The sequence below is a fragment of the Pteropus alecto genome, unplaced genomic scaffold (assembly GCF_000325575.1).
Source record: "Pteropus alecto unplaced genomic scaffold, ASM32557v1 scaffold92, whole genome shotgun sequence".
In the NCBI taxonomy this organism is placed as follows: Eukaryota; Metazoa; Chordata; class Mammalia; order Chiroptera; family Pteropodidae; genus Pteropus; species Pteropus alecto.
The window spans coordinates 4,524,101-4,534,958 of NW_006432447.1; the positions used below are offsets into that span (position 1 = coordinate 4,524,101).

General features: G+C 36.8%; 1 pseudogene; it reads left to right on the forward strand.

Annotated features, from left to right (window-relative positions):
• Positions 1–3,050: 3,050 nt before the first annotated feature.
• On the forward strand, positions 3,051–3,169 carry LOC112475996 (annotated as a pseudogene).
• The last annotated feature ends 7,689 nt before the right edge of the window (positions 3,170–10,858 follow it).

The following is a 10,858-nucleotide window of genomic DNA, read 5'->3' on the forward strand; positions in this document are numbered from 1 at the left end:
TACTGGGGCCAAGATTATCTAAAGTGACAAGCTGAAAATGAAGTAATTTATGCTAAAATGGTGTTTATGGAATCAAGATGCTATTCGAAATGACTGCTATTGAAAGCTGCCACAATCCCTTCCTCCTTTATTTTTCTCCTTTATGGGCCCCTTCCCTCCTCTATTCACTTTCCCAGTCAAGGTGGTAGGAAAGGGAATGTTTAGAATGTTTTTAGCCTGAAAACTTCCTAGGATAGTTTGTAAATATTTCATGTGAACCTTGAACAATTTATAGAGAATATAAAGGTCACAAAGGTCTCCAATGTCAGGGTTTGTTGTTTTTGTCTGTTTTTAATCATAATTCTAGGCAGCGCCTAGGGTGTGGGAAAATCTCACCATGAGAATAAAGACAAGTTCTAAAATAACTCGTCTCTGCCAAGCTCTTCAGCTCACCTGCAAATATTCCTCTAGCTCTCTTGGCCTTAGACCTGGGCACTGAGGCTTTACATGTGTGAGAAGAGGCTGGCTCATGGAGTATATGGCTCCCTCCTATATGCCCTCTGGGCTCAGAGCATTGGTACAGTCCCTGAAATTGAGGCACCCTCTAATTCTAGCCACCAGGGTCCTCAACACCAGCCTGATCAGAAACAAACTGTCACATAGACCTAGCAGAGAATGAATTCACTCTGGTCCAATCAAACACGTAGATTAACCAAACACATTGAACTCCTCCTTCCCCAAACTCTCAAAATGAAAGTAAAAGAATAAAAATTACCAACTAACAGAGACCAAAAGAATGGCAAGGTAGAGGATAGTAAAGGATCAGTTTCAACAGGTTTCAGAAAGCAGACAGGTGGGTGATAACTGCCCTAGAAGCAGAGGAACTATGCACATGGGAAGCAAGTCACTTTGGTCCACAGTCACATGAAGAGATCTATGTATAGGCCTCAGAAACACCAAGTACTTTGGAAGCCAGGGTGAGATGTGGAGCTGAAAACCATGAAAGTTGTTGAAAATCTACAGAAAGAGCAGTAGGATCTTCCGAGCCCCCACAGCCTTCCCAAAAGACCAGGCACTATGCAGTCCCACTCTGCTCTGCAGGAGACAAGAGGTTTATTCTCTGGGGAAGATAAAGCAGAGGCATCAGTTCAGAAGTTAGAAGTTAAGTTCAAGGCTGAAAACAGCATTAGGTGGAGGCCTGTATACTGAACTGTGGGGTCTCTGGTCACTTCTGCTACCTCACTCTCAAGAATAGGTAGCCAGGAATATGTGTCCTAGAAAGAAATAGAAAGATTATTTTCTAGAGAAAATTAACCACTCCCAAGAAAGAGCTCCAGTTATTGATGTTTGGGGGCTCCCTCATAAGGTGGCTGGCTTACCCTCTGATTATACCACCGTGAGGAAATGGTGCCCCCTCAACCCACGCAGGGCTTTTATTTGGTTTTAGTTTTTTGTTCCAATCCAAAACAGAGACACAAAAACAAGCAAAAAAGAAACAAATAAAGAAAGAAAGAAAAGAGGGAGGGAGAGGAGGAGATGGGGGAGAGAGAGAGAGAGAAGGAGAGAGGGAGGGAGAGAGGTAAGGAGGGGGAAGAGAAGGGACAGGAAGGGAAGGATAAAAAGAAAAATTTTAGAACCAATAACAGCACTGGGACAAATGAAAACTTGAAGAATGTACTCTTGAGACACAGAAATTATAAAGGGACAAGCAACTACCAAGGTTTTGGAGGGGAAAGAAAAAATATATATGGCAACCAAAACTTTTTAAATCAGCAAAAAGAATAGATATAAAATTTTAAAACTCTCCAAGAAAATAGAGCAAAAGATAAAATCTTAAAATAAAATCTTAAAATAGTTTTCTCATGAGAAAACTAGAGAATTAACCCAGGATATCCAGACAGAACAAAATAAAAAGAATAAAAGATATTCTCAGAGCAACTATATAAGAACAGAAAGACTTGTATCCAGATTTAAAAAGTCCACTGAGTACCCAGTATAATGAAAGTAAAAAGCATACCTCATTGTGACATTTTAAAAGACTGAGTTAAACAGAACATTCTGAAAAAACAAAACTTATCACACTCAGGGGAATAAAAATCCAAAAGGCATTCTACTTCTCAACAAAAAAAGAAAAACTGAGTGCTAGAGAACAGTGGGCCAATGCTTGCAAAAGTCTGAGAGAAAGGTTTTCAACCTAGAATTCTACAAATAACTAAACTATCAATGAATCGTAAAGGTAAAATTAAAATATCAGACACAGAGCTCAAATTTTTTTCATTTATGCACGCTCTCTTAAGAAGCTACTGGAGGATGTGTTTGAGCTAATTACAGGAGAAAAGCAAAAAATAAACCAAAAAGGAAGACGTGGGGATCCAGATAATAGGGGACCCAGCCCAGAAGTAAGGGGCAAGGAAACCTCAGAACAATCTCCAGCAGCCTTGTGAGCAGTGAGGCCTCATGGAGCTCATTAGAGAACTGAGGAATGGATAGCAATGGTGCCCTACTTTGCTCAGCTGTGAACTACATCTGTACACTTATCATAATACAAACACTGACTGTTATAACTAGTTTGGAAGAGTGAGGCATGGTGATGTAGGAGCAAGTAAAGACAACTAAGTCTTCAACTATCGAAACAGGAGGGAGTTGATACTGTGCAAAATGGATCAATAAAAAAAGAGAAGAAGAATCACAGTGTTTAGATATATGGAGGAAAATATCGAAAGAAGCATCTTCAAGAGTAAAGGGAGACTGGGAGATATGTAGGAGACTTGTATTTTTTAATATTTAGTAATAAGTAACTATATTACATTGATAAAAATGAAATTTAAATTACTTTTTTAAAGTAAATTCAAACGTTGGCCCATTTTCCACATAAGAATGATTCAAAGTCTCTATTTAGTTCCAGTACTATCCCTAAACATTAGAAAGGAGGTAGTATCTCTCCTTTTTCACAATTTTCTGATGGGTTGTTCCATTGGATTTTTTTATCAATTTCTAGGAAGACCTTTTTTTTTTTTTTTTGCCTTTTCTTCACCAGCAAGAGGAAAAAGGAATATTAGTTGAAAATATGTGTCTGCGGCCACGCTGCCCTGAACAAACCTGATCCCGTATGATCTCGGAAGCTAAGCAGGTTTGGGCCTAGTTAGTACTTTGATGGGAGACCACCTACAAAGTCCAGGTGCTGTAGGTATAAAAAATTAAAAATAAAGGATTGTAAGCTGACAAGGTCCTTGCAATCTGTGAGGTCAACCAAGAGTTGCCTTGCCAAAGAGAGAGAGAGAGAGAGAGAGAGAAAAAGGAAGGAAGGAAGGAAGGAAGGAAGGAAGGAAGGAAGGAAGGAAGAAAGAAAAATATGTGAGACCTAAAGCAAAAGTGGGATGCCAGGCCCACCCTCCTACCTAATTGAACAGAACAAAATCATCATGAAGCCAGTCTCCAACTTCATTTCAAGAGTAGACTAGTCTGCTGAATAAACAATGCCTGTGTATATAAGGCTGAACTGGGTGCTAGAACAGAAAGAAAGAAGGCACAGAATCAGACTTCATTTTCTCTCTTATCTCTCCTCTTGCCAGGAACACCAAAAGGAAAATGGCCCTAGGAGACTCATCCCAGTCTTCTGGCAGGGCTAAATGTTGCTGAACCCTTGCATATGTAGAAGAAATGTGTTGGACTAAAGTTTCTTCAGGCTCAAGAAGACCAGAGAGGCATGCCATCAGCCAGCAAAACTAGAAAGGAGAACACAAAAGGACCTCTGCAATGAATTTTGGTGGTAAACCCATATTGAGGCCAAAAGGACTGCAAATTATGCTGAAGGAAAGACAGGCAGAAGAACATTCTACAGTGCCAGCTAGCAATGCACCTACTAATCCCATATAGCCCAGCGCAGATGTGAACTGTGGAGTTAGAGAGAATGAAACACCCTCAGAAAAATCAACGAGTGAAGTTGGATAACACTGTATAATAAGGAGGCCAGCCAAAGGCTCTGCCCAATCCTGATGGTTAAGGAGATAGGAAAGAAGCTCTAACTCTCTCAACAATATTCCCTATTAATGACATATAAAATTCTGTTCTCTTTTTCTCAGTCATGAAACTCCTGACCTCAGGCCTTCGTCCTCTACTTCTGGGAAGATGGGGTGGAGGTGGGGGAATAAGTTAGTTCATATAGCTAAAGAAACAAACCTAAAGGAATAAAAACTAAAGGAAATAAAAATAAATTATAAAGAACACCCATGAAAGGCCCTTCAAAAGGATAAAATGATTTCAATTTTACTCTGTCTCACTCACTTCTCTCCACTTCCTCCCCAGATACACCTGCATATCTATATATTTATACAGTTTATTATTTAGTTAATATGAATTATAGGCCTCATGCTTCCTCCCTTCTAAATCCAAAATGGGAAAGCTTTCTCTTTTCTCTAGCTCCCTTTTTTTCTCTGCTCCCCCTCACCAACACGATTTACATTCTCAATGTAATGTATTAAAAAGTTGACAGGGACGAAAGGATTCACACGATGTCTGCTAAGAAACCCAATTTCCATGATGAATTGCCCGAAGCCCCTGAATCACAAACCATTTTTTCCGCTGCTCAGAAGTTGGTTTTTTTTTTTTTTAAATCTTCTTAAAGCCTCTTTCCTAATCTTCGGCTAGAAGAGATGGGTGAAAGGATTTTTTTTTCTAAACTAAGGAAAGTATTAGCATCTTGGTTGTTGTGCATCAAATTTGAAAATGCAAGGTTAGTAATATTTCAAATCGGCCATGGTCCAAACCTCTTGATAAGTGAGTGCTCTTTCCTGTTCCCTCGCTCGCGCCCTCTCTCTCTCTCCCTCTCTCACACACACACCTTCTTGCCCACCCCACCCCCCACCCCCCTCAGTTCTATAGCCAATAATAAGGAGGAGCATCTGGAGACAAGAAAAATTTAGAATGATTCTTCAAATATCTACCCGCTTTGAAGGTTACAGAATTCCAAATAAAATATATCCACTTTCATAGAGTTGACTGGATCAACCAAATCTAGGTGAAGATTAAAGCAGTAAAACCCTAACCCAACTCAATGATACACCTGTCAGCTCAGGAGCAGAGGCTGTGATTAGAGCTGAGACTGCATCATATTGAGCATGCAATGACATTGGATTGCATTTGCCCAGAAGAGTTCACTCTGGGCTGCCCAATACCAGAGGAGTGAAGAGGAGCTTACCATCCATCTGAGCTCTTGCTAGGTTTTTTTGCACTTTGAAAAACACTCACTCTTTACACACATTCTGGAAATTTAGAGCTCACCTAACTATCTGTGATTTCAGCTTCACATTTTTCCTGTGTGCTAGAAAGAGGTCAATAGGTGCCACCCCCACTTGGGCAGAACCAGGCACAAGCACTCTGACTTTCCCTAGGAGTCACTCCCCCAGAAAACTTACCTAAAAAGACAACGCATTAATAAAACTTTAGAAGAAATAAAGAAAATTTTCTTTAAAGGACATAGTCAAATTATACAGAGGAAAAAGTGGGAACTTTGATATTGTCTATAAATTGCTAAAATATTTGTTAATGTACTGAGAGAATGTAGAGTCCATATTCTAGAGTTTAAGTCTGAAATCACAAACCCAAATTTGAGAATCATATGGAAACTATGAACTCTCTCAAGAAAAATTTACAGTGCAGCTATTTAGAAAAGTTTTGTAATTTAAGAGAAATCTGGACGTACAATGGTTGGAACCCTCTATTTTGCAGGTGAAGAAACTGAAGACTTTAGAAAGAAAAGAACTGGCTTCAGCTGCACAGCTAGTGAGTGACAGAACCGGGACCTGATCATATTTGGTAACTGGTTCATATATTTCCAAATATATAACTGCCTGACAGTGTATGGGAAATGCATTTGGATGACTGAAGGCTTTACAACCACAGTTTACTCCAAAGGTTATTTCTCTTGAACACTGTCTGTGTTTTCTTAACCAAAGAGGAATAACACAGTGGGGCATAGTTATAAATGGACTCTCATTATCTTTCCAGATCAGCTTTAGCAAGAGGACTTAATGGGTCAACTTATTGGAGTCTTCAAGTTGGCTTGATTACAGGATAACAGGATGTCATCAGGATTCAGTGTCACCCCAGTGCTCAAGGAGCAAGGAGGTGAAAATATTTATAAAAGACATATTTGATAAAGGAATGTTATCCAAAATATAGGAAGAATTCATAAAATTCAACAATAAGGAAATGAATAATAAAATGAGCAACTCAATTTTTGGCTTGAATGTGGATACTGTGTCACTTAAAAGAAAATCATTGGGCTGGTCACTCATATTTGCCTCCACAAACAGTCCTTGCAGAGTCATTATACTACCTATATCCCTTAGCCAAAAAGATAGCTGCACAGAAATTAAAAATAAATGATTTTGTAATACAATGGAGAAAGGATAGTCTTTTCAACAGATGGTGCTGGTACAACCAGACATCCACATATAAAAAAAGGAATACAGACCTTACACCCTTAACCAAAATTAATTCTAAATGGATCATAGAACTAATATAGTATAAAATATATAGTATAAAATGCAAAACTATAAAACTCCTAGCAAATAACATAAGAGAAAATCTAGATGTCCTTGGATAGAGCAATGACTTTTTTAGGTACAATACCAAAGACATTACCGATAAAAGAAATAACTGATAAACTGGACTTCATTAACATTAAAAATATCTGCTCTGCTCTGATATTGTGATATAACAAATATATATTTGGTCTTCACCTTCAGTTCCTGGCATAAAAAACCTGTGGAATTTCCTGAGTGATAGGGGAGAGAGGAGCACCTTTTGTTATTCATAATAAGCCTCTTTTCAAAGGTACCTGAGTTTATCCTGCTAATAAAATTATTCTCATTGCCCCCTACACACACACACACACACACACACACACACACCAGATAACTTAAGATGAGGGCTAGTTGCCAGAGGAATCAATCATGTAATTTGAGTGTTGGAACTTCTGGTCCCACACTCTGACCTCTGGGGAGGAGAAAAGAGCTGGAGATTGGGTTAATTATCAATGGCCAATGATTTAATCAATCGTGTCTATAAAATAAAACCTTAAAAAAAAAAAAACAGGATTTGAAGAGCTTCCTAGTTGGTGAACACATTAAGGTACTGGAAAGGTGGCATGCCCAGAGAGGACATAGAAGCTCCATGCATCACTCCACCCATACCTGTCTCTATGCATCTCTTCCATTGGGCTGTTCCTGAGTTGTATTCATTATAACAAACTGATAATAGTATGTAATGCACTTTCTTGAGTTCTGTGAGCTGTTCTAGAAAATTATCAAACTTGAGGAGAGGGTTGTGGGAACGCTCAAACTTTATAGCCACTTGTCTAGAAGTACAGGTGGCTTGGATTTATGATTGGCATCTGAAGATGGGGTCAGTCTTGTGGGACCAAGTCTTAATTTGTGGAGTCTGTGCTAACACCAGGTAGTTAGTCTAAGAACTTAATTAGCTTGTAGGACACAGTAGGTGTCCGCAGAGAATTGTGTGGTATGGAAACCCACATATTTGGTGTCAAAAGTGCTGTGAGTAAAAAAAAAATGATTAGATCTGTGAAAGACACTACCAAGAGAATGAGTAGACAAGTTAGAGAATAGGAGAAAATATTTACAAAAGGCATATTTGATAAAGGACTGTTATCCAAAATATAGGAAGGATTCTTAAAACTCAACAATAAGGAAATGAATAATAAAATGAGCAACTCAATTTTTAAAATGAGAAAAAGACTTGAACAGACATTTCGCCAAATAAGATATACAGATGGAAAATGTGCATATGAAAAGATGTTCCACATCATATGTCATTAGAGAAATGCAAATCAAAACAAAAATGAGATGCCACTATATACCTATTAAAATAGCCAAAATCCAGAACACTGACACCACCAAGTGTTGGTGAGGATGTTGAGCAACAGGCAATTTCATTTACCTCTGGTTAGAATGCAAAATGATATAGCCACTTTGGAAGACAGTTTGGCAGTTTCTTACAAAACTAGATATACTCTTACGATAAGATTCAGCAACTGTACTCCTTGGTATTTACCATATGAGTTAAATGTTTATGCCCACACAAAAACTTATGCACAGAATTTTATAACAGCTTTATTTGTAATTGCCAAAACTTGGCAGCAACCAAGATGTCTTTCAGTAGATAAATGGACAAACTGTGCTACATCCAGACAGTGGAATATTATTCAGTGCAAAAAAAAAGAGCTATCAAGCCATGAAAATGCATGGAGGAAACTTCAATGCATATTATTTAGTGAAAGGAGCCATCTGAAAAGACCACATACTGTATGATTCCAACTATAAGACATTCTAGAGAAGATGAATATGGAGACAGTAAAATAATTCGTGGTTGTCTGGGATGGGGGGAGAAGAGAGAGATAAACAGGTGGAATACAGAGAGTTTTTAGGACACTATTCTGTGTATTATGAATAATACAAATGGCATTATATATTGTTTAAAACCAATAGAATATATAACACCAAGCATACATCTTAATGTAAACTATGGACTTTGAGGGGTAATGATGTATCAATATAGGTTCATCAATTGCAACAAGGATACTACTGGTTCAGATGTTATCAACTATCAGTGGGGGCCACTAGGCATGTGTGAGGCTGGGAAAGTGTGAAAACTTTCTGTACTTCCTGCTTAATATATCTGTGAACCTAAAAGTACTCTAAAAAATAAAGTCTATTTAAAAGGAAAAAAATTAATGAGTTGTACAGGGAAGGTAGTTCATTCTAATATCAAAGCCTATAGAATTGTGTTAAGACCACAGCAGACCCAAAAAGGAAAAAAGGAAAAAAAAAAGAAAGAAAAGAGTAAAATTCAGAGGGATAGGAAATAAGTAAATGGGGGTACATGTGAAGAGGATTCATCCTCAGTGAATTAAAAAGAAGGAAGCAATCTGACTATTCTGAAACAAGCCTTAATGCACGATTTTAAAAGTAGCTAATCTGAAAGGGTAAAAGGTACTAGAAAGTAGTAAATAATCATTTGGAAAAGAAAAAGGAAGATCTCATCTCATTGGCTGATAAGTTTGTTCACTGTTCATAGAATAATAAGAAAAATTTTTTTTTGACCAAGGTAAAGAAATGGCCATGTAGAATGGAAATTCCATGAAGAAGAGGGACCATTAAGCAACATGCGGAGTATGAAAGGGGCAATTGCAGATACTGGAAATATTTGTTCTCTGGGTCAATGGCTGGGCCTGTCCAAAGAGATAGAGAGAAAAAAGCCAAAGTCAAAAATTCATCCAAGGTAGAGAATCTCATTTGAGATCTTCCTCATATTAATTTGGAATCCCAGAGAGATGTAAACTTAGAGAAAGAAAATCAGATCTAGTTAGACTTGCCTGCTGGAAATGGTGGAAAGAGCTATCATGCTATGCAGATTAGAAGAAGAAAAATCAAAGCAGCTATCTTTGTTAGGTCTTAGATGTAGACATGCCTTATCTGTAGTCAGGTTCTTCAAGAAGCAGACCCTAGCCAAGGACTCAGTGAAAGTGATTTGTTAAGAAAGTACTCTCAAGAAAAACTAATGACGAAGGGTAGAAGGATAGGAAAAAGGAAGAAGCCAACCTATGGAGAAAACTAATGAGTCTCAGCTTCCGCCTGATTTTATAAGGAGCTCTAAAGTGTAAGTTGCACATCAAAATTTTTTTTTGCCTCCAGGCAAGAGAACTGGGCTTTTGTACTCCTGCACCAATCAGTCACCAGCTACCAAACAGGCTTTCTTGAGATGTAAACTTGAAACTAATATAAAATAATATTGAATGTCAACCTTAATTGAAAAATTAAAATTAAAAATAAAAAACTGCAGCTGTGAAAACAGAGTTCAAAGAAATGGCACTTAGTGGGACAACTGACTTCTCAACAACAACAATGGAAACTAAAAGACAATTAAATGTCTTTTCAAAGTCCTGAAGAGAAAAAAATCTGCATCCTAGAATTCTATATTCAACAAAAATATCTTTTAAGAGAGAAGATAAAGATATTTCAGAAAAATACTGAAAAATTTCATCAACAGCAGACCTTCACTGAAAAAAATTCTAAAGAATATGCTATGAGCAGTAATCCCAGATTGAAGGTCTGAGACAAGGAAGTAGGAAGTAAAAACTGAGTGGAAATATATGAGGAATTGTAAATACACATTTCTAGTATAAGTCAGTAATAACAATGCCTATAGGGTTAAAAATTAAAAAGGCATTATTACTAGATTGTAATAATACATAAATTAAAAATATGATAAATGAAATTATAGTATTATATTCTAAGATATTGCCAGGAAAATGGAGAAAAGTTATTCACTTTTTCTTTTATAATTTAAATACACATTTTATAATCTCCAGAGTAACTTCTAAAAGAATATAAACAGAGCATATAATACCCTCAGAAATTAGGAGGGTGGAATTAAAAAAATAGTAAAAAGTAAAAAGGGAGAAACAAATATAAAATTGATATAAAAACATAGCATAAAAATTCCAAATATACTCGTAATTATGATGAATACAAATCAACAATGCTTCAAGTTAAGAAAAAAATGAGATTATAAAACATATAAAATCCAACTAACTGTATACTGTTTTCAAAAGACACATAAAATATAAGGATATAGAAAAGTTGAAAGTAAAAGGTGGCATGAAAATAGTAATAAAGAGAAAGATGGTGTAGCTATGTCGATATCAAACATAATAGAATTTGAGGCAAAAACTATTCCTAGAGCTAAAGACAGTCACTTAATAATAATAAAAAGGATCAATTTACGAGAAAAACAAAACAATTTTAGTTTTACATGTATTTATAATATAGTCTAAAATATGTAATGTAAAAATTAACAG